Source organism: Cyprinus carpio, unplaced genomic scaffold (assembly GCF_018340385.1).
Source record: "Cyprinus carpio isolate SPL01 unplaced genomic scaffold, ASM1834038v1 S000006694, whole genome shotgun sequence".
Classification (NCBI taxonomy): domain Eukaryota; kingdom Metazoa; phylum Chordata; class Actinopteri; order Cypriniformes; family Cyprinidae; genus Cyprinus; species Cyprinus carpio.
In genome coordinates this window covers 474,155-500,344 of record NW_024879306.1, presented here as the reverse complement: position 1 = coordinate 500,344, position 26,190 = coordinate 474,155, and the positions used below count along the sequence as shown (strand labels likewise).

General features: G+C 35.0%; 1 pseudogene; it reads right to left on the bottom strand.

The window, feature by feature from the left end:
• Positions 1-25,799, bottom strand: part of LOC122144473 — a 44,790-nt pseudogene extending 18,991 nt beyond the window's left edge.
• Between the last annotated feature and the right edge of the window lie 391 nt (positions 25,800-26,190).

Here is a 26,190-nt window from a genome sequence, read left to right as displayed (position 1 = left end):
AGACCAATCAACTTGTGTTTTCTGAGCTAAATTTTCTGGTAATGAGGGGATGAATACAGTTCAGTCATCACTGCCAATACAGGCTAGATTTTAATGGGTTATTAACGGCCTGTTTTAGTGTGGGTTGCCTAGTTCTGCTTGTAGTTCATTAATTAACAATGGTCCATGTGCTGGTGTGCATGTAGGGTATGCTTCCATCAAATCCACTATAATTGAAACTGCTTAATCTGTTTTGCAATGTAAATGACCTAAGCTCATTGGAGGGCAATACTGTATATGTGATTGAAAATTATTTCTAACAAGTGAAGTGTAAATTTATGGAAGCTCATTTCCACAACACTTTAGGAATAATCTGGTGGACAAAAAAGGTTATAATTATGACACATAAAGTCAAAATTATGATGCACGGAGACATATTAAGTCAAATAAAAAGGTCATAATAATTTATAACAAACATCATAATCTGTTCATAATCTTTTTATGTAATAATTATGACTTAGTATGTTTCATTTTTATGATATTATCTTATAATTTTGACTTTTTATGTAATAATTTTAAGCTATGTCATAATTATGGATTACAGAAATGGGCAAAGTTCATGCTGATACCAGGAACACATTAGAATAATTTCCATTATTTAAAATACAAAACTTTTACATTACATATATACTGCTAACATCTTACTAGTTAATGTACATTAACTAATAATACATTAATTTATTCATGTATTACATGGCTAGAAAACAATACAATTTTGATTCTCATATTTCCATATACAGTGACCCTCAAAAAGTATCTAGACATTTAAATAATTTATAAATGTCATTGTATTATATAGTAAAGTTACATTTATTTGAAATAAATATAGCTTAAGAACATATATCCTTTTTATTTAAAAGGATATATTTAATATATATATATATATATATATATATATATATATATATATATATATATACAGTCCATCATTAAAACAAAATTAGTGCTTGGACACTTTTTGGTTGTCAATCATAAATGGATCATGTCCATAATGTGATGAATTCCAGGCTGGTTTCTCTGCTAGGACTTATATCTATTCAAAAAATCACCTTGAGAGTCACACAGCGGAAATGGTTAGACACATATTGTTCAGTGTCATGTTTGTTTATTGAAGCTGTTGCAGTAACACTGCAATATCACAGTGATATCTTCATCTGAACATGTATCTGTGATCAATACTGCCCATCACCTCCAACCGTAAAGCATATATGGCTCAAGATATGAGCTGTCTGAGTTATGAGCGGTTGGCTTAATCTTCTTTCATTTCCTGCCTAAGTCTCAGAGTAGCTAATAAAACGTCAAAACTTTTATAAATGATCATCACTTTAAGGTTTTTTTTCTTTTTTTTTTTTGTAAGAGAAAGTGAGCAACACACAGACAGCTGCTGCCCGTGCTGAACTGTAAGCCTGTATGTACAATCATGTTTTGGGATTGAGCATTACACGTGACTCAAATCATCAGACACACATGCCTAAAATGTGCAAATATGAGTAAATATTGTTGACTGGAAAGGCTGTACTCACCAAAAAAAAAAAAAACACTAGTAGGATGGTTAGTAAATACAACTGTACTGACAGCTTCTGACAAGAAAATGTTGCTTGTTAGAGTGTGTCAGTCAGGTAACAGAATACCAGAGAGTGACGTGAATAGACTCCTTAAAGAAGAAGTGTTCAATATCGGAAATGAATTCATGACAATCAGCTGTCAGTTGCTTGTTTTAAATCATGAACATTTAACCAATTCAATGGGCATACAAACATCACGTCTATGTTATTATGTGCTCTCCACATTTAGAGGGTGTTTTTAACAGTAATTTTTTAGTTTATATATGCAGCACACCACATGTATACATCGTACACTTAATTTTCAAGAAAACTGTCTGTTTTTACTAAATCCGGTGTTCAACTGCTTGGGTTTAAAAGAAATAAATAATAATAATTTTAGAGTTTAAGTTTGGGTAGATAAATTTGAAATACATTTTATGCTCTTTGCATACATTTGATACAATAAAATGAAGTAAAACAGTAATATTGAGAAATATTATTGTCATTTAAAAGAACAGCTTCAGTTTTCTTTTTAAATATATTTTAAAATATAATTTCCTGTGATGGCAAAGCTGAATTGTAAGCAGCCATTACTCCAGTCTTCGGTGTCACATGATCCTTCAGAAATCCTTCTAATATGCTGATCTGGTGCAGAAACATTTCAAGAAGCATTTCTTATTGATATCAGTGTTGAAATCAGATGTGCTGATTAATATTTTTGTGTGAAACGATGATATATTTTTTCAGCATTCTTTGAGGAACAGAAAGTCTATTTGAATTTGATTTTCTGACTGTAAAAGCCTGACTGTTAAAGCTTTTACTGACTGTAAAAGCCTGTCACTTTTGATCAATTTAATGCATCCTTGCTAAATATAAGTAATCATTTCTGTACAAAAAAAATCTTACTGGTTTACTGACTTTGAACATCAAAAAGTGAGTTTTTGATAATAAAAATGCCACACATGCCAAAATTTCAGAACTCGGTTAAACACCATTAATATTACAGGATGTGTTTATTTTGTGAATGGCAATAATATCAGACTGAAAAAAATCTTGTGCTTGTATTCTAATTGTCCATCTCTCATTGTTGTTTCAGCTTTGGAATGACAAAATCTAGCTGCCAAATGTGTTAAACCAGATTTTACATGAATACAGTGTTTCTAAATAAACATGTAAAATTCATTTTACATATAAGATATTCTCTTCGATGTTTAAATTCTCTGAATTGTTGCAGAAATAAGAGCATACTCACAGCAGGCATTTGACTTGGCTCCAAGGTTATTACTGGGGATGCCAAAATAGTTATCAAAGAGATGTGGCCAACCATTGTTGTCTCCTAGAAGAAAGACAACAAGAAGTAAAGGGTTACTGAACTAAACACACGTTGCTTGTCATTACTAACAAAGCTAATAGCTGCGGCACAGATTGCACAAACACTGATAGCACAGCAAAGACCACGATGGAAAATTCAAATGGCTAAGAACCATTTTGCAGGGTCTCTGGTTTAACAAATGTGCCTCCACTCATTCTCTCAGGGGAAGTTGCATAATACATAATAATGCATTTGGGTTTGTTCTTTTTTAAGAATCATGTTAACCTACTCAGCAACCTCTTTCAATCATATTGACACTGTTTGCCAGCTACAAAAGTTGTGGAGGAAATGAAGCAGGTGGCATGCAAATAGGTGTGACTTTTGTGGCATTTCCTGTCTCCTGACACCTCACACTTAACATCTCAAACAAATTAAAATCAACCTTCCGGCTTACTTAGTACACCTTCATCAATCAGTGTCAGGGTAATCTCATTCATATTTGTAGGTATTCAAATGCAAAGTGTTCATGTACAACATCACTCAAAAGTTTGGGGTCAGTAAGTTTTTTTTAAAGTAGTTTTTCAAGAAATGAAAATTTAGGAATTCATTTACAAGGATGGATTAAACTGATTTATATAAATAAATGTATGTATGTATGTATGTATTTAAAATAAATACTGTTTTTCTAACTTTTTATTCATCAAAGCATCCTGAAAAAAAATGTGCCATGGTTTCCGCAAAATAAATACATACATACATACATACATATACAGTATGGATCATGTGACACTAAATACAGTAGCAAATCATCATAAAAAAATAACTTCTAAATCATCATGTGACACTGAAGACTGGAGTAATGGCTGCTGAAAATTTAGCTTTGCCATCAGAGGAATAAATTGTATTTTCTAATATTTTCAAATAGAACACTGTTATTTTAAATTGTAATAATATTTCACAATATTGCTGTTTTAACTGTATTTGTGAGCAAATAAATCCATCCTTGGTGAGCATAAAAGATAATAAAGTTATTATTATTATCATTAGTATTTATTTATTTATTTTTACATTTTATTATGTTAGGATATACACTTACAGAACCTAAGACTGGACTAAGAACAAGAATTGACGTGAATATCTACAAATATAAACGAGATTATAATGATAATAATATAACACTAATGACATTTTGAAACCATAAGAAGCCCATTATGCTGTTTACCACTGCAGGCAGAACTTGTAAGGCAAACTATTTCTGAAATACAGAATGCAGTGATGTTAAATGTAAACTCAAGCTGGAATCTTAATGCCAAACATGTCCAATGGTTCAACGAAAAGCACATTTTCAGCCTGACTACATTATTAATAATCCAGCTACCTTACTGAGCATCGACCTCCCAGCCCAAATGGTCAACACAGGGGGATCCTGACCTGCTAATAAGACCTGCCAAAGGCCGGGGGAGCTGCAATGTCCTTCTGCTTTTAATTAAACACATTCAGTGCTGTGCTTTAAAAGTCTGACAAAAAGATTTCTCCATTCAGTCATGTGCCCTATAGTGCAAACCCAGAAAAATGCATCAGATTTTCTTCTCAGTGGTTTTGTTGTACAGCAAATGGTTGTTTCTTTAATTATGAGCACTTTAATTAAAGGTCAAATGTTCTGTGTAATGTGAAGGTCAAATAAAAGTGGACTCAAAAACAATAGAACTAAACCCAAACCATAGTCACAAGGTTATAGGGACAATTATAGAGATGTTGTCTAAAGGGATACTCCACCCCAAAATGAAAATTTTGTCATTAATCACTTACCCCCATGTCATTTAAAACACGTAAAAGTTTGTTAGTCTTTGGAACACAATTTAAGATATTTTGGATGAAAAACCGGAGGCTTGTGACTTTCCCATAGACTGCCATGTAAATTACACTGTCACAGTACAGAAAAGTATGAAAGACATCATCAGAATAGTCCATCTGCCATCAGTGATTCAACCGTAACGTTATGAAGCGATAAGTGATTAATGACAAATTTTTCATTTTGGGGTTGAGTATCCCTTTAAACGATTTTTTATGTAATAAAAATTAGTGTTCTTTATTTGCACGTTACTAAAACTGAAATCAGCCTGGGAAGAGAAAAATAATTTTCTAAATATGATTCAGCTCAGCAATTCTAACTCAAGCAGTGCTCTTTCTCTTCCGTCGGAATATTAACTTCAGCCATATGAGAATGTCTTCTGGGGTCATTAACGATAAACATATTTCATTTTACTTAGTGTTTAAGGATAAATGAAACAACTTCTGTGATGCTGAAACATCAACACTTTGCTTGCATAGCTCATTATCCATCAATTTTCTATGGTGTTCCTTTCGTGTCATGAAGCTAATTGATTATGCTTGGGTGAAATGCAAAAGTTAATTAAACATCTAAGCTGTGCAACAAAGACCTCAAACAGTCTTTGTAGTAAATAAACTTTTTTCAAGAAGGTGAGCAATGTCAGGCAGCCAATACTTAGTTCAACTCTATTTATACTGTACATACAGTACTTATATAAAGTAACATGTATTCTTGAAATTACAAATCAACTTTTTTTTGTTTGTTTGTTCGTTTTGTTTTGTTTACATCATAACACAATTTCAATCTAGGTATATTCAAAGTAAATCAATCTCTCATTTAAACTAAAGTGGCAAAATGGCAGGGCTGATGTCTTTCATAAACTGTAATGAAAAAAAAAATGGATACATTTATAAACAACCTGGCACATGGCACCCTAAAGAAATAATTGTTCGCACTTCACAACGAGAGAGAGAGAGAGAGAGAGAGAGAGAGAGAGAGAGAGAGAGAGAGAGAGAGAGAGAGAGAGAGAGAGAGAGAGAGAGAGAGAGAGAGGACTAGAATTCGAGAGAGAAACTAGTATTTTTACCAGAACAAACAAAGTAGGTAATATTCAAATGAAATAAACTCTCAACTGGCATCTCAACTAATCTTCTCAATCAATTATTGTTCTCATTTAGCCATTATCTTCCTGTCAACTGAATTCAAGGAACTTGAACTCTACTTCTTTTAGAATAATTATAAAGGGAAAGTTCACTCAAAAATGAGAATTCTGAAATTATTTATTTACCTTCATGTCATTCAAAACCTGCATGCTGCTATTTTTCTGTAAAGAGCACAAAAGAGAAAGTATTTGAAAAGATATGGAATAATTTGAGGGAGAATAAATAAAATATTCCTTTAAGAGAAAGTTTCTGGTCCTTGCATTTGGGGGCAAGGTACTAAGAAAAAAAAAACAAAGAAAAAAAAAAACACCCTTACAACTCGCATCATTTCCTCCACTACCACTGGTAGAAAATAGGATTTTCTTCAACACTTTATGGCACACAACATGAGTGAACAGCATTGCAATGAGTTTAAATCCATCATTGGCATGTAATGTTGCTATTAGTGTCCCAGCAAATCTCTGACAGGTAATTTCTTCCCCATCTAGCCTTACAGTATATAACAATTACAGCAGCTCTGTAACACTGTGTTGGTTATATTGAGCAGCAATGAGACAGCCATTAGTAAAGACAGCATATAATCTTATCTTACATGAAGAGAAAGGAAACCCATCTGTACCTTTTGACCTCTGCATTGATTTTACAAGCACAATGACACCAAAGTTTTATTACTCTATTGTATTTTGACCGAATGCTTACCTATCGAACATAATAATACCCAATTTATACTGAGGATATTTCCAAAGAAAGGCTATCCATCACTAATACGGTTCACTTTATTACTGGCTTTTAACAACACAACATGATTGATCTGAGCTTTTGTCATGCTTAGTAAGTGGACAAGCATGTTTCACTGCTGTTTTATAAATGGTTAGTAGCAATTTTGTGGCTTTGTGGAGATAACATGTTACTCTCTGACAAGTTACTGGCAGCATGTTAAAAACTGTAATGATGATGCTTGAGAATTTGCTAAATGTACAAAAACTATGCAGTTGTTTCACTTTTTTTTTTTTAAATCGAAGCATCACCGCACTGCATCCTCTATGCGTCATTGCTGGTCTTTTCAAGCTCTGCAACGGAAATGTAAAATGACAAGGAAGATTCAGTGCTGAGATAATATCTCCTCCCTGTTTAAGATTAATGGCCTTGTTTATGCAGCTGGTCCATGACAAAGAATCAGCAGTTAACACCACTTTTTACCCAGGGTTATGAAACACTTATAGCCATGTTAACCCTGCAGTGTCAAATGTGTACAGTGTGAAACCATTAGAATATTATGGCTAGCTAGGCGCTTAGCAACAGACAGCCAATCACATGCTGGATATTCACATGCTCTTTTGTGCTCAATAGAATACATTATTTTACCTTTTCTACTTCAGAATTTAATGTTTAATTAATTTAATTAATTTACTAGTTAAAATTGTCCCTGCACTACATTTTTTACCGGTGCTGATAAAATCTTCTAAAACTTAGCGAGCTGTCTACTGCCTGCATTTATAAGTAATTACTATTTAAATACATAAATATATAGTGTTTTATTGCTACAAAGACCACAGACAGCTTTCATCCCTTATACAGTACATGTAGAATCTTTTAAAAATCGATTAGGCTTATTGAAAGAATAACCTGTCTGGGTACCTTGAAGATTAAATCAATGAGCACACCAATAAGTTGATAACTCACAAATATCAGCTTATTAAAATAACCAGTTTTCCCCATTTACATGCACGTCAGTAACTGACAATGCATGTAAATTGTGTGTACATGACTTTATTAATAAATCAGGTTATTTTTTCCTGTAGTGACATCAAAACATAATTATTAGCGTATGTGACCTAGATTATTTCATATGTTGTCAGTTGTGATGCTAAATAAAGCTTGCAACATGTCAGTGGGAAACTTACAGCTCATAGATTATCCTCTCCTGCAGTTACAGATGCAGCGTTTTGACTAAACCACTTCTACTGTTGTTGCATGAGATGAGAACACATTTTCATAATTTTTCTGGGTCATGAAAGAGTCTGAGTTTGTGATATATTGTCTTCTTTTTTTACTGCAAAACACTCGTTCTTGTCTGGATGCGCTTCAATCTGCAGTAACGATGTGTTCCTGTCACATTTCACACATGCAGTCTTCAATAAGCCAACAGAAAAGGTTCATGCATTTACAAGCTGCACAAAATATATGATATACTGTCACTGTCATATTGTGTCACTCTTATATGACAAATTCATCCAGCTGGGCATTCTGTAAATATCTGAGTTCACAAGCCATCCATTTCATAACACACATATAACACATAAGCACATATAACTCTGGGGGTTCAAATAAGAAGAAAAAATGTGAGCATGTCACAGCATAACAGCCAAGTGCTGTCTTCACAGAATGTGTCACCGCACTCACTACTACATAAACATGGTTTTTGCTCACAAATGACCTTTCTAAGAGCAAGATTGATGTGACATGGCCACTACATTCCCGTGGTGCACCTGTCGTGGAGCATTTTATAATAGCACATGACTGTAGCTTTCGACTTGATAAATGCAATATATAGATTACTATACATTTACCTAATTACTTTAATCCACTTCAAGTTCAGAATTTTTTTTCACATCCATTGACTTATCTGGCAGCACTGATGCTTCACAGCTTAAAGACTTCAAAAGAAAAAGGTAACCAGACCTGAGAAGAAGAACCTGTTATTAGTTTAATCATGTTCTTTGAAGTCAAAGAATAGCATTTCTGTCATGACAACTGTCAGAGAGTTTAGCATGTTAATATACACAGCAATGTTAATGTGTTTGGCAAAATAGATCTGCTACGCTGCTGCGAGCATGTAAGAAATACTGCTGCTGCACACACACCATATATAAAATAACCCCCATGTATAACATACATGAAACCACCCCGTAGAAGATCTATACAGGTGGAGCTGGGGAAGGTGGAGGGTTTCTGAACCATGCTGCAACTGCTACAGCAAGCACAAGCCAAGTATTTAAATGATGAACAGCAAGCTTATTTGCTGCTGATGCAAAAAGAAACCAATCAGCTGTGCCATGTGGATGATGATGTAATTATATCAGATTGGGATATAGCTTGCGGCCCTGCGCCATCTAGAGTTTCATGAAAGAACTTTGTATTTACATTTGTTTAAAGATGGGTTTTAAAACCTATTGAAATAAATAAATGATAATCGTTGGGGTCTCCAATCACAAAATTAAGACAAACTTCTGCCACTGTTGATAAATGGATCAAAATATGTTATCATTTACATTATAATTATTATTATTAGGCTTTGCAAAGTTTGAGAATTTTAAACTTCTGCAAAATAAGATTTTCATAAGACAACTAAGAAGGCTCAAGATTAAAAATATTTTTTACTTAATTAAAATGTTTAAATGATTTGGGATTTGGAAAATATTTTTTTCTAAGTCCAGCGCTTGAACTCAATAAGACTATTGTATGCTTTATTAATAATGAGACAGAATGAGTCAGCGTTCTTGAATAATTCAATACACTGTCTAAAACTAGACAGTTGCCAAAACAGAAACCTTAAAATGTGACCTTCAGGGCAACATAGGATGGTAGGAAGACATCATGACATGACTGAATTCAATGTTTTCATAGCATCCTGTCTACTAAATTACTATAATCTGGTTATTTTAAAGTAGCATGGCTGTATCCTTCACTGCCTATGATATCCAACAATTCTGTGCATGCAACAGCTGGCGGAAAAGAATAAAATTGCCATCAGAAAATGTATTTATAAAAGTTTTTTCAATGTGTGATTAAATTTCCACAGACAAATAACCATTGTAGTTACTAAATATATGTCTTAGTCTAAAGTTCTCTTGCTTTGCAAACCTGTCTGAATCCTTAAGAGGAACCTTTATATAAAAACACTGTCTGACTGACTGACTGGCAACTGCCTTCAGTTTCAGACACAGCCTGTTTGAAAACAGGGGCACAAAGACTAGGGAAACAACTAAACAATTTGACACAGTTTTTGAGTTTAGGAGAGAAACTATTGAAGATATTACCTAAAATTGCCCTGAAAGCTCTAAATGTACTGAAGTTCTTCTTAACCAGAACTGATTGGGCTGATGCTCCATTATAAAAACATGTGTGACACACTAAAGTTTGAGGGTGGTAAGAATGTTTTTGAAAGAGATATATATATATATAAAATTCTCTTTGGTAGAATTTTCTTTGATGGCAAAGCTGTATTTTCAGAAGTCATTACTCCAGTCTCACATCATCTTTTTGTCACATCATCTTTCAAAAATCATCCTTATGCATTGATTTGGTGCTTTAGGAACATTTCTTATTATTATCTTATTATATTATTATTATTATAGTTGTGCTGCTTAATGTTTTTGTGCAAACCATGATGAATAGAAAGCTCAAAAGAATTTGAAACAAATAAGTTTAAAAAACATTACAAATAGGACTGAAAATATGAAAAGTGCATCTTTTCCTAAACTATCAACCTTGGAGGCTTTTAGCTTTGAGGGACAGAAACAATAATTCCTTAAGACTTTTACCATGTTTTTAATTGCTTTGAGAGCTAAGACTTCATTGCAAGGGACAAAAAGTTTGTCCAGAATGTATAAAGAGTGCCAGAGGAACATTTTCAGTACTCCAATCTACCCAACCTTTCATTTCATACCCTCGTTTACTACTAAATGATGAGAAAATTATGGGACCATTAGACAGCAGAAAGAAAATTAGGTGCCCTCCCTCAATCTGGGCCAATTTTAAACAAAGACGTCCCTCTACTTTCTCCCTGTTTGATGGGTTTCTAAGTTTGACAAGGTTTTTTTCTAGGGCCAACCGAAAGATGATGAGAACCATGAAATGGCAGCTTTCAAAAACGCAAGATGAGAAAGATAACTATAATTAATGTGCCCTATGAAAAGTCTTGACATGCACTCTGTTCCACATACTGAGGCTCGGACTAATTATGACACAGCTGTGTTAGTCAGTAGATGTTCCTGTACATGACAAATGCCCTCACCACATTCAATCATTTCTTTATTAAGCCATAGATCAGTGCTTCATGATGCTGCAAGAATGTGTGCCAAAGGCTACTGAGAAAGTGTTAGTAACAATGCTTAGACACAAATGAATTAAAGAAATAGTGCACCAAAAAAAATTAAATAAAATAAAAATAAAAAAAATGATATATATATATATATATATATATATATATATATATTACAGTGAAAAATGAAAAATTTCAATGGATACTGAAACGAATGACTTCTAGTTGGTCTTTTTCTCACGCAAAATTATTGTATTATTTCTACAAGTACACTACCATTTTTCAAAAAAATGGGGGTCGGTAAGGTCTTATAATGTTTTTGAAAGACATCTCTTCTGCTCACCAAGGCTACACTTATTTGATAAAAAATATAGTAAAAACAGTAACACTTTGAATTATTATATTATATTATATTATATTATATTATATTATATTATATTATATTATATTATATATTATATTATATTATATTATATTATATTATATTATATTATATTATATTATATTATATTATACAGTTCTACAAATGTTTTCTATTTTAATATATTTTAAAATGTAATTTATTCCTGTAATGGAAAAGCTAAATTTTCAGCATCATTACTCCAGTCTTCAGTCTCACATGATCCTTTAAAAATCATTCTAATATGCTGACTTGGCACTCAAAAAACATTTCTTATTATTATCAGTGTTGAAAGAGTTCTGCTTAATGTTTTATGGAAACCATTATACTTTTTTCATGATTCTTTGATGAATAGAAAGTTCAGAAGAACTGAATTAATTTTAAACATTTTATAATATTTCAAATTTCTTTACTGATACTTTTAATTTAATGCATTCTTGCTCAATAAAAGTATTACATTCTTTCCATAAAAAAATAAATAAAAAAAATAACTTATTGACCTTAGTTTTGGTGTATGGAATGCACTATGAATTTACAGCGAGAAATCACTTTCACTTTAGAACTGTGACAACTTCCACTGTGTTAACTTTAACACATTAGCCTTATTCACGTCACTGCAGCTTTTTTTTTTTTTTTCTCCAGGGACAAATGCCAAAGTCAAAGCTAACATCACTGCTGGTTTCAACTGCTGTTCTGTGACCTTAGATCATAGTGAACCCTTCGCTTGCAACTGAAGTAAAGGTTATAAACATGCATAACATTCTTTGAAAAAAAAAAATGTAAATGCTATTTGGTAAAAAGTTGTGATAACACTTTTCAGTTCTATAGAATTCAGTTCAAAAGTTTTGGGTGAGTACGATTTTCTTTTTACCTATAATCAGAAAGAATGCATTAAAATGAGCAAAAGTGACAGTAAAGACATTTATGATGTTATAAAAGATTATTATTTATATATATATATATATATATATATATATATATATATATATATATATATATATATATATATATATATATAAAAATTCAGCATACCTGGCAATAGCAATAGAGACACACCAAAATTGTGTGGGAAGTTCTGGATACAGATGCTTCCCTGAGTGGTATGCCAAATCTCTTTAAATATCCCAAATCTAACAAAAGGACTATAAGCATTTAGCACCCAAATCTCGTGCCCAAAAGGTGCCAAACCTAGTTTTGGGGATGATAGCAAATGGTTATCAAATATCTTTATTGGGGCATCTCCACATCAGAAGAACAGGTTTTGTTTTCTTTAAGGCCCTAGTATACTTCAAACAAAGTTTATTTTCGTTCTTCATTATGGGACAAAAAAAAGTTTGAAATGGCGGTATACTGTTTTCTTCGAACATTCTGACACCCAGATTAATGTAAACATGACTCGCGACGCTTGCATGTATCCCCTAAACACAACAACGATGAAATGATGAAGTGTAGGCAATCTAGGTATGAGACGGACACCAATGGTCAGAATATTATAGACAAAAGAATAATGATTAGCAGCAGTTCAGAGTCAAGTAGCATGTTTGCAATACAAAAGAACCATTCCATTTCCATATCAGTCTTTAAGTGTGAATGGCTCATAATCTGAAAACTTTAGCATGATGTGGAAAAAATTTTTTGGAGTCAGTTTGTTATGTTATTTTATTAGTGTTCATTTATTTTGTAGAACAGGACAAATGTTTTACCCCTTTTTATATTTTATGTGGTGTCATGATTTACTTTTGATAAGAACATTTATTATAGTTGTATGTTCGTTTGGCATTTCATTTACCGTATACCCTTTAAATTTGCTTATTGAAAGAAAAACAACAGCAGCAACAGTATGGTGTAACATTTATTTGAAACATGTACAGTATTTGGTACTTGCTACCTTATATCTGTACTCTATCCTTTCATTCTTTTCATGGCTTTGGAAAACTTGTCTCGGATGTTTCTCTGCGTCACTTTTTGCATAACTCCAGGTCGTCAGCACCAAGCTTCATTGCAATTTCTTTCTAGGAATTAAATGCTTTCTCTGAATCTTTCAAGTCTCTCCAGGAGCGATCGTACTGGTGCGGATATATTTGTGCCAGCTCAGCTATTCAACACGCCAGCGTATTCATGTTGCTAGTGACTAGGCCGGAGATATTGTTCTCTCTTGCCTGACCTCCGTTGAATGAGAAACGAACCGGGGAAAAAATATTGCACATCAAAGAAGGTGGAGTTTCAGAACACTCACCGATTGCATAACCGCCACGGACCAATGGAAGATCAAAGGTGTTTAGGAGCCAAACAAACTACCCCAGAAAGTTCGCTTTGGTCAGCTGTTTGGACTGCCGAAACAAACTCAAAACGAACTTCGTTTCTGCCTGATTTTGTTCGAAATGACGTCATATCAGTTTGTTCTTTGATTTCGTTTGAAGTATATCAGGGCCTTTATTCTTGCCTGTTCTGTTGATGCGAGAGTGAAACCATCTTACCAGTCGCACCCTATTTAAAATGTCCACACATAAAACAGCTTAAAACAATAGATTTGTGAAATCTGCATGACTTTTACTAAGACCTGAGGGGAAGGAGAGGGAGTGAGGAGTCAGGAACTTGACATGGGGGGAAGAGATGAGACTGGGCCAGCTGTTATCCTGTGCTCTTTCTCGTAGATCCTCTCTTCAGATTAGATTATTTTATTATTTTATTACAAGATAGGAATCTTGAATTCAGTTTTGGTAAAATCCATCCTTACAAAATAGAAAACAGAAGGCAGAGACTTTTCAAAAACATTTAAAATACATACCATCCTCAAACTTTTGAACAGTGGTGTACTTTACATACCTTGCAATACTTCAAACTGAAAATTGGAAGGAAATTCTAAATGAGAAATCTCAATTTGAAGGAATTTTACCAGACTCTTGCTGTTATAAAGGAAGCAGGGATGCCTGGCTTATCGTCTTCTTCTTCTAAGTATGTTGGAATCCAGAGATAGAGATAACAGATACATGATTAAGACATCTCACTCTAATCTTACGGTTCATCCTCAGCTTGTTCCCTCTGTCTTGATGAATTCTGTCAAAGATTTCCCGCTGGACCTCTCAATCACCAGTGAACTCAGAACGGTTCAAAAAATACAGCAGAAACACATATTCCCCCATTCGCCACTACTGGGTAGTCACAGATCACACTGTTTATGTTTAAACTCCTTCTCTGATGTACAGATGTAAATCATGTCAATTCCAAAACCCCTGCAGATCAACACCAATGATCGTCACCCCAATAAGATAAACATAAGCTTGAAGCGATAAAAAATAAACTGGTCGATGCAACTTTGAAACAGTCATTAAGGTTTGCAGTGTATTTTCATATTCATTCTACTCATTCAAGTCGCTCAATGTCATATTCAGTTTCTAAATTATAATGACAGTGTGAAATCCAAACTAGACAGAGTTATGTGTGTTTCTTTCCAATGCATCTCAAAACTCTAGCCTAAGATACATTGATAGAGATTACAAATATACAAATAAAGAGAGGTAGAAACGGTCACATGCACTATTGCTATTGTTAGCTCAAAATGTGACAACATAATTGTAATTTTACAATTATTATTCTACGAACATCAAAGGATTCTGAAAATCTGTTAGGGTTAGGGTTTAAATTACACAAGTAAAAGTGTTTATATTTTGGAAGCTGATACTTTTTACTGAATGTAATTTATACAAATATAAAGATGTATGTGTGCTTTAAAATGATATAACATATACGAATAATGAATACTAATGAGATCAAGTTGCACATTTTTACTTTTTCTTTTTTTGCTGCAGAAGCTCATACTGCTTAAAAAATTAATCATACCATGTCTAGGTGCAGAAAAAAAGCATTAATCTGTTTAGATAATAATTAATCATCTCCACGTCCCATTAAGCTCACAAGATTAAGATCTTTTGATTAAGAATAAGATTAAGACTTAAGATCTTTAATGTTTATTAAACACTTTCTTCTTGATTTAAACAAAATGGTCTTATTAACTAAGATATACTCTTTGATACATATTTCATCAAAACTATCTTAAATTCATAAACAAAGTTCTGGATGATAGGGTCGGTCACTTGTAGAGTCAAAAGCTTTGTGAACATTAAAATATTTCAAATATTCCCTCCAGGTCTTGCTATTTTAAGACAAAAATCTTTGAATTCCCACTGAGCTTATGAAGTCACAATTTATTCATTAAATGCTAAATTACTACATTAGCCAGTTTTAGATAACATATATCTGTACAAGAAGAGAGCAGCAGGTGTGGATCTGGCCTGAAATTAACAGGAATGCCTCATGTCTTTGATGATGTGATGTCTTTGCCAGTGTCAATGGCAATTTGATAACTCCCCAAGTTAGATCATCTATTTCAGTTTATTAATTCATTCATGTCTGCTTTAATAAAAACGGTCTCTAAAATACCTGCAAAATGTATGTTTATGTTGCTTAAAAAAAAAAAAAACTGTTAATACTGCTTCAAGAATACTAGATGAGTGAGACATCTTATTTAACTTTCTGATTATGTTTCATTAGGAAGATCTATTTTAAAATATATAATGCATTATTCATCTGCCCCTCTCTATGAACTACTGCACACTCAAGCATACCTGAATAACAATGTGAACAGTTTTGTAAATGTTAAAGCAATGCATTTGCATAAACTTAATTATATAATTTCTATGTTGTATTTTCTATCCATGTAGGGCTAAAAATAAGCAAAACATGCATACTGCATGAAGATATATTACACTTTTATATGTAACAAGACATACTTCAAAAGACTCTACATGTAGTGCAATGAAGAAGCAAAAAGAGATGTCTCACTCAGCTACAACTGATGACAGAGAGAGCGATAGATACAATAGTTTTGGCAGTGACATAAATATTGTGTTTTGCAAAGTTTGCTGCTTAAGCCGTTGTGGTCTTCATTCACATTGCTTCTATATTATTGTGAAGAGTGATCAGATGCATTTTAAATAATAATTTTCACAAACACACACACAAAAAAACAAATTTCACTGTTTTTTGATCCTGTCACAAAATGACCGGCTAACATTAAATGACTAATAATATCAGCAGCACATGTGAAAGAGTGAATGAGTACTAGTGAAATCACTATCATACTAATTAGATTGTTAGAGCAGACTGATTGCTATAGAAGGAGGGAAGAAGCACTTCCAATCATTGTATGCTTCAATGGTTACCTACAAAGAAACACGTGCAGTCATCATCATGGTGCATCAAAATGGTCTCACATGCAAGAAAATTGCTACAAAGAATATTGCACCTGAAAGAGCCATTTATCTGATCATCAAGGAGAGAGGTTCGACTGCAGTGAAGAAGGCTTCAGGATGTCCCAGAGTGTCCAGCAAGCGCCATGACCGTCTCCTCTTGAGGAGTCCACTACAGAGTCGTGTCACCAGCAGTGCAGAGCTCAGGAATGGCAGCAGGTTGGTGTGAGAGCATCTGCACGCACAGTGAGGCCAAGACTTTTGGACAACGGCCTGGTGTCAAGAAGGTCAGCAAAGAAGCCACTTCTCTCCAAGAAAAATGTCAAGGACAGACTGAAATTCTGCAGGAAGTACAAGGTTGGACAGCAGAAGACTGGTGCAAAGTTATTTTCTCTGAAGCTCCCTTCCGACTGTTTGGGACATCTGGAAAATCAATTGCTTGGAGAAGAAAGTATGAATGCTTTCATGAGTCCTGTGACATGCCAACAGTAAAGCATCCTGAGACCATCCATGTGTGGGGTTGCTTTTCAACCAAGGGAGTGGGCTCTCTCATAATTCTAACTCAAAAACACGGCCATGAATAAAGAATGGTATCAAAATGTCCTGCAAGAGTAACTTTTTCCAATGATCCATGAGCAATTTGGTGACCTGTGAATTTTCCAGCATGATGGAGCACCATGTCCCAAAGCAAGAGTGATAAAGAAGTGGCTAGTAGATAATTACATTGAAATCTTGGATCTGTGGCCAGGCAACTCCCGGATCTCAGTCCCATAGAGAACTTATTGTCAGTGCTCAAAAAGCGAGTGGGCAAGCAGAAGCCTACAAATTGTGAACTAGTAAGGTAAGAATGAATCGTCATCCATCAGGATTTGGCCCGGAAGCTAATATCCAGCATGCCAGAGCGAACTGCAGGGGTTATGAAGAACAAGGGTCAACACCCTAAATATTGAAATATTGTAAATATAGATTTTTTTTTTTTTTTTTTTTAATAAAATCCTTTTAAAACTTGTTTTTCAGTATATCATAGAAATGTGGAAAAATAATTTATAAATAATGAAGCAGCAAACTTTGCAAAACACATATCACTGCCAAAACATTTGGTAATGACTGAAGAATGACAGATAGCACCATAGATGGACAGACAGATACATATAGACACATGGATAGATCGATCGATCAGCAAATGCACATTATTATTTTTCTCACTGCTTTTTCATTATGTTTTAGTGCAGAAAATGTACCACATACAGTAAATGTGATCACTTTCCAATCACATGCCTGGAAGGAACTGGTGGGGTGTGACCAAGGTTATGGGGTTAGCTACAGATACAGCTAATCAATTATTACATTAGCAAATTCATCTTTGTTAAAGCTGCATACACCCTTTGCTGTTTTAAATAAATTTCTTTTGGCTTATAATTACGGCACCATCATAGACCTCACACAGTCCTTTCACAGACTGGTTGATGCATAATGCACGCAAAACTGGAATGCGCTTGTGAAAAACTGCAAGTTTCAATGAGACTGGAAACAAAAATGTTTAAAAGGAACTGTCTTAAAGAAAATGAGTGTTTGTGAAGAGGAACCTATCACTGGATTGAGGAAAGTTTCAGGTTGCTAAAAATGATTAGGGTTGTACTTCAGTGTGGCACAAATTTTGCCCCAGTTTAATATGCCGACCTGCCAACCCCACAAAATGACAAGATTGTACCTTGGTTAAAAATATACAGTTCTGTAATGAAATTGTAAATTACTCATAAATAATGACTCTGTAATTGGTTTGTCATGAATGGCCACTGAATCAATGGACACTGAATCAATGCAGACTGCATTCTGCATTTTCAGCCAACCAAACAAAATGGATAGCATAGATTTTCATCTTGTTCATTGCTTAAACAAAACAAAAGTGACACATTCAGCATACGAGAATTAATGATGATTTGCTCTCTGAATCCTTTAACCAATTTATCAGAGACTAAATTATTTTCAGCAGTTGCCTGGAGTCACATATCCAACTGTGCATCAAGACCTTGTTGATGTGCTGTTCTTTTAAACTAGAAGACCATTAATTAGTTGGCTGATACTTGCTATAAAAGAAAATCCCTTTAATATAATCAATTGTTACTCGTGACAAAAAACAAAGACATTTGGAGACATTCACTTCTCAGATTTTTTTTTTTTTTTTTTTTTTTAATGGAAAAAAAGACTCAATTCTCCTTAAAAGAAGTCAACAATGTCTCAAACTGTGCTCAGATTTTCCAAAGTATCAAAGAAACGTCAGGGATTTTAATATGAGCTGTACCTTTCAAACTCACTGAATAGCATTTTAGGAAAAGCATCTGAGACAAAGTTGACACTTAAACTAAACATAAGTACAACTACAAGTAACAACTACATTATTTCTCATGCTATGAAAGAGAAACTCTTGAGTATTAAAATGTTCTATTGAGTATTATATTAGTATTGCTAAACTCAAAAGCAAAAATGACTATAAAATACACCATAACTTGCTGAAGGTACTTGCGGTCTAATAAACTGTTGGGATGACAAAGCAGTTTGTTAGCTTGTTTATTTAGAATTGCAAAACTCATATTCAGAAGAAAGCCTTGTGCGATATTTTAGATTCGCTGGATTACTAAGAGAGAATCTAACCTCCAAACAACACAGTCCCAGTCTTATCTCCAGCTAACAAAACAAACACAATCTAATCACTTCAATTCACAAGAAGAAAGGCCACACAGAAGTCAATTTAGGCTCCAAAAAAATAAAATACTCTGAAATGAGGAAAAAAACTGAAATATAAGATGATTTAGAATACTGAAGACCAGTGCTTTCCAAACCTGTCCTGGAGGCCTCACTGCCCTGCATTTTTTTGTATGTCTCCCTTATCTAACACACCTGATTCCACTCATCAGCTCATTAGTAGAGACTGCAAGAACTAAATTGGGTGTCTCTGATTAGGGAGACATACAAAATGTGCAGGGCAGGGGGTCCTCCAGGACAGGTTTGGGAAGCACTGCTGTAGACTAAACCGCCACCATAATGGATGACTGTCTGTGGTGCATTGCTCTAACTTCAGTTTCTAAAATTCATATGATGCTAAATCAAAGCTACACCCCATTACCGATGACAAAATGTATATAAGTCCACAGACAGATGCTAATTTCCTGAGGGACTCGGATTTTACAATCTGACAAAGCTCTTGAGGTTCAAAGCATTCATGGCAAAAATGACAAATGGCTTTCTTTGTGGCGTCACCCAGAGTCAAAATGTGTCCATATCCCTGTCTTTCATCCTCATGAGAGAGAGACAGAATGAGATTGACTGCGGGTGGGCCCGCATCTCCACTTTCGCTTTATATAGAGATTCAATTGTTTATCCAAAACTTCATTATCTATCAAATCTCAAAGGCCCTTTTTCTTCTCTTTCTAGTTTGAAAAAATACTTTTATCATCTTTCGAGAGCTCAAGTACAACTTATCATTTAGTTCACTTGGCCTTTCATCTATATCCAAGTTTTCACCGAACAGCGAGAGCAAGCATCTTCATGCCAGTGCTAAGCCTGGATAATTCATGCCTATCGTTTACAGTGATATCCGACAGTGACCTTTCTGGCCCTGAAAAGGCTTTGATAACTCAGTTACGACAAGCAAAATGCGATCAGAAAGGTGGGACTGGATTCTCAAACATACACAATACCAATCTCGGGGATTTGGAAAGGCATTAGAGGATCTCTCACTTCCTGTCTGTCTTGTTCTGCTTGACTCAACACACAGGTCTAAGCAAATGTCTTAAGATATTATGTACACTGTGACATTTCCCTTCGTCCTGACCTTTTACAGTCTGGTGCCAACACAACTCCTCTTAATCCCCCCCCACCCCCCGCCGTTCTCTGTTGTACAAAGGACGCAAAAGTAAGTAAGACAAGGTTAAATGCGGTGCCCATCACTGTAGGGGCCAAATGGTGACACTTAAGATTGGGTTTGATACGGTTGCTGTGACAGATGCCATGAGACAGTTGCCGAACGACGTTTCTGACAAGTATGACATTAACAAAACTGCCTACATAACCAAAAGGGCCATTGTAACATGTAGTGATATTGCTTGAGTAGATGATTACTGAGAGTTCAATTGGAAATTACTACATCTATGCAAGGTAAACAACACTGTGTCTTGTAAAAAAATAAAAATAAAAATCATTAGCAATTGTTACCAAGTCAAGGAATGCTATTTGATTTTGGGGTGGGAGGATAATTACAACTTAATTGGTTCTTCATCAGTACCTTCTAACCAGATACCTCTGAGACTATTAGAAGATAATCCTGTGGGGGGGAAAAAAAATCAATTTGGGCTTGTGACTGGAAGTCTGATGATAAAACTGTTTAACTGCTAGGCTTTCCCTTACTGAGAGAGATGGATGAGAAGGGTAAATTAAATATGACAATTTGTACAGATGAAAATGGCAGAAATCTTTGTTTCAGTCTGACTGATTATGCATTATTATCAGAATCCAATAGTGGAGATGAAGTCAACTGACATGGTTGTATCTCACACAGTCATAGAATTTAGAAAAGAGAGAGAGGTGGAGAAAGGGAGCAGAAATAGTCAGAATCTGGAAGGAAGAAACAAAGCACAAATTTCAAAAGATGAAATGCAAAAAAAAAAAAAAAGGATAGGAGATGAGAAATACTGAAAGAATAACAGATACCAGAGAAAAAGCAGAACAGGGGCAATATACCTTAAATCTTGTTATATAATCTTTATTGCTGCATGCTCTAAATCTCTCTGGATATTTCATTTCAAACTGCAGGAGCTGGACATCCACATGTCTACACCGGACATCCACTGTATATGCTTTATGCATTACAGAAAACATTACAAATCCATTCAGAAGTAACGCAAGTTGGTAGAGTACATCAGAAATAGTACATGGCATGTTTACTGATTATGGGTTCTTATTGCTTTATACACATCACACCGCTCGCACCCGATATAGACAGGGTGTTATATCACCACTCTTAGAAAGCTGCTCAATCAATCAGATTAAATTACCAAAAATAAACATATTTATTCTGTCTATGTGTGGTATTATAAAAAGGAAATCTGCATCATGCAGTGTAAATATTGGCACTGGCAGTGTAAAATCAGCTTTGGATAAGCAAATAATACAGTACAAAGTAAAAAAAGAAAAAAATGCACACAGGGGAAATGACAAGAGACAGACAGGAAGGAATCTGAACTAACCACAATTCTCCTCATCTGCCTGATTCCCACAGTCATCCACGCCATTGCAGTGAAGAAGCTGAGGAAGACAGGTACTGAGGTTTCCACAGGGGAAGTAGCCCAGTGGGCAGTGAGCCCGATCCTCTGATACGTTAAACATGGTCAGCACCACTTCAGAAGAGACAAAGACAGAGAAGAGAGAAATTGAGCATTATAAATTCAGTCTCAGGTTCCTTGAGGTGTTATGCCTTTTTCACAAATACAAAAGCATTTTTATTTTAACTATTAGTAATTCACAATTACATGTTAAACCATGTTAACTTCAAATTGCCTTTTTCTTGTTTTAATTGATGTAAAATATATCCCCAGACACTGTACTGTTTTATAAGATGTTTTCAAATAAATTAAAGTAGGCTATGTAACTAAAGGTTTTGACGGTTAAAAACTATTTAAGTAAAACCGATGGCCTCTGTATAAAAACAATGTCAGACCTGCATGATGATGAAAATTACAACAACAACAAAAAAGTTTTTGCTAAATTACGCATGCATGAATAGGATATTTATCGCCAGTTTCTTTCTTTCGATACCCGTTTATGTGAGGTCACGCAAATCCCCGCAAAATGACTTGTATCAGAGGCGTCAGGCACACTCAGAGTGAGATTTCTGAGCCAAGTGGATTTTAAATGCAGCTTATTTTTTTTTCCTTTTTTTTTTATAGGCCTATCTGATACAATTGCAGTTAGATCGTTCAGTGCGGCACAGCATCATCTGCTAAATTCAAATCTGCGTTTGCTCTTTGGCTGGCGCTGAGCCAGAGACAGACGTGCTTAACAGCGCTGCATTATAACCAATTACACACGATTCTGTTGAGCTTATGAATGCAATGGCCAATCAGAGACTTTCAGATGAGTCATCGCTGAAACACGGTGTTTTGTTCACATGCTCGCTGAATGAATTATAACAAAGTGCAGATGTGCGTACGAATGTAGCTAAGTAAGAAATTCATTTCACAGTGTAAAAAGCTTCAGTGATTTAAATGGGAGTTTTTGAGAGTGTCTGAACTCTGGCTAGACTGAAATGAAATGTTAGTAACTTACAACATTGTTATTAAATTCACATTAAATACAAAGTCAGTCATATTAAAAATATTTTATGGCATGGCACCCATATCTGGTACTTAAATAAAAAGTGAGGTTTTTATGTGTAGTTAATAGATTATACTATTACGCTACTTTGCCCATCACCCATTATAGATCAAATAACAGTCTGGTGCAAAACGCATTTACTTACACATGTTTGCGAATCGAGATATTTCCTGATATAGCCTAGTTAACACGGTTGGAAATATTTCGAATAAAAAGGAAAAAATAAAATAAAACGTAAGCTATATCAGTTATACAGTGCTATTGCGGCTGCTGTGTCACATGACAGGCATGATGAGCCCTATAGCACCCCCCCCCCCACCCCCGTGCCCCCTCAAAAAATCATGAGTGCATGACGCCATTGACTCGTATTACTGCAAGTCATTCTCAAGGCAATCTATAGATCTATGAATAAACAGCCCAAAAGAAGAAATAGTTGTGTGTCAACATGAAGAATTGCTGTAGTGTAGCAAAAGCTTGGGGGCAGACAGTGCAGTGCAATTTATCAGACAGTAGGCTTTTCTTTCTTTCTTTCTTTTCCGAATGGGTGTGAAGACCTAAGCTTTAGGTTGATTTATACAACAGAGAGAAATACCTTTGAATTTTTATATTACATAATTTTGAAATGTAAAACCCGCTTTTTTTTTTTTTTTTTGAAGCACCCTGATATCAAACATTGTAGTAAATTGAGTTTCTATAGTTAAACCAACTAATCAATACAACCATGATGCACTGCGTAGCCTTCTCATCAGTTCTATGTGCAGACCAACTGTTCCCCTTAACCCCCCTTAACTTCATTTGTTATCCAAGCAGTACAAATCTATAAATATCTTTCATGGAGGATCTGAATCTCATTGCAGCTGTTTATCTTGGATCAGGTTTATCTGCTTTTGAGTGACATATACTGTATGACAAACCTTACACCATTAGTAAACTGGAGAACACAAACTACAATCAGACATAAAAGACATAAACTATATTGTTATTATTATGGGCACTATACAGTCAATGCCACAAGTTATGGAATTTGTTATTTGTGAATTTATGATACCTAAGCACTCCCCAATTAGATATTTAAATATATATACACATTTGGGGACTTTCTATTGACTATCATTTTTGTCTCCTCCCCTCAAATCAACTTTTTTTTTTTTTTTCATTTTAATTAAAACATTGTTTAGTATGTTTATCCAGCTGTTTATCCTTGTGGTGACCATTGGCTGGTCCCTGCAATGTAGGCAAAACTTGACACACTCACTCTCACACACACTACACAGTCAAAACCAATGTTATGCGTAATTTGTGCTCACAAGAAAGGAAAACATGGGGTGTGATTTAAAACCTCCAAAGTTGCCTACCTTACCTAGACAGCATCACAGGTATCTTCACAGAATTTTTGCTGAATTCTGGCACATGTAGGCTACCCAGGTAGCACTGTAGGATTTGAGATGTAGCCTTGACGTGGCCCTCCAATTTATTTTACAGTGAATTTTGATATCTGAGTGTAACTATTTTATTGCCTACCTTGTTCATCCTCCTTCAAACTGATATACTTTAATCACTTTATACTGGAAAGCAGAGTCCTTCTTAAGCCAATTAAATTCTAATTATGAAATCAAAGTAAAGGTTTATGGGAGGAGGGTATTAATAGGCTATTCTTTTTCATACAGGCCTGATTATACAAACGTTTCAACAGCGTTTCAGTGACCAGATAAAAGTGAAATAACAAGTTAGTCAGGCTGCGCTAAATATACGTAAGCGCAGAGAAATTTAACTTTTGCGTGAGGAGGTAACCATAGCAACAGCGGCTCGATCATCGTCTGTACTGGACGGAACAATGAGAAAATACAAGTTCTCTGATGATATCCTCATTATTGTAGATACATATCACTAAATATTTAGTCTTTAAGATAAAATTTATAAACTTTTTGCAAAGACGAAAATTACGGGAAAAAATCGATCCCTTGAAAGTCACACATGGCTAAAAAGGTAATAGGAAACTAAATTTAATAATTATCCACCAATAATTAACAATCTATCAAAAGCAACGAAAAACGCATCAGTTTCCTCATGGGCCAAAAACTTAAGATGATTTAAAACTATTTTTGAAATGAAAAGCACGTCAAAGATGTGTAGCTAAACTGTTAACAGTAAAAGTGATCTGAGTTTATTAAACAAACAAAACAGGCCACTTTCTCTGATAGAATGAATGAAGAAAACACAAGGTGAAGCACAATAACTCACCCGACACTCCGCACATCAGGATGCTGGCGATGTGAACTTGCATGGTAACGGTGACGGAAGAGGTGATGTCAACAACAGCTGAAACCTCTGTGCGCGCTGTTTATTTCCCCTGGCTGATTAAAAAGAAGACTTGTTTAGTTCCTTGTTGTCAGCCTCCTCTAACAAATTGAAAGAAAGTTGCGTGCGAATTATAGGATTCGAACAGGTCCGACTGATCCGCGGAGATGCTCAGTGCGCTCCTTTGCGCGCACGGATTGAGTATGAAGCGCAGAGAGCGCACGCACATGCACAACGCACAGACACCGGGGGGAGGGACTTTGAAATGAACTACATCACTTTTCTTCAAATCGACGAACACGTGTTGAGGTGAGCCTTACTAGAACTGCGTTAGTAACCAAAATGTATAGACACAGTTGTATATAAAATTACGTGATAGTTTATAAGTATGATGACGCATCTTAGTGATTAGAGTACCAGTCAAACTTCTTGTCAGCAGGATTCTTTCATTTTATTGTCTACCCCGTTCTCAGTTGCTGTCAAGATGCTGTCTAGACAATATTTCAGCAAGACAAGCATGACTCACTCTTTCTGCCCTGTGATTGCTGCCCATTTCACTGACATCTACATGACATTTCTCTCAAGAATGGCAAAATGGCATAAAACCCTGGCTGAAGGAACGTTGTAGCAGCTTGTCTTTGTGCAACAGCCAGAACTTGACCTTCTGACAGTCAAGTCCAGTTTTGGGTCAGCAGCTCATGGGGAAACTGTCCCATTATCACGCCAGACGGTGGTGATGAAATAGGATTTTGTTAAAGCCACATATGGAGGCATTGTCTGAAAGAGAGAGAGAGAGAGAGAGAGAGAGAGAGATAGATGAAGAATTACATCACTTACCAATAGATCCTCTGCAGTGAATGGGTGCCATCAAAATCAGAGTTCAAACACCCATTCACTGCAGAGGACCCACTGGTGAGCACATGATGTAATACTGAATTTCT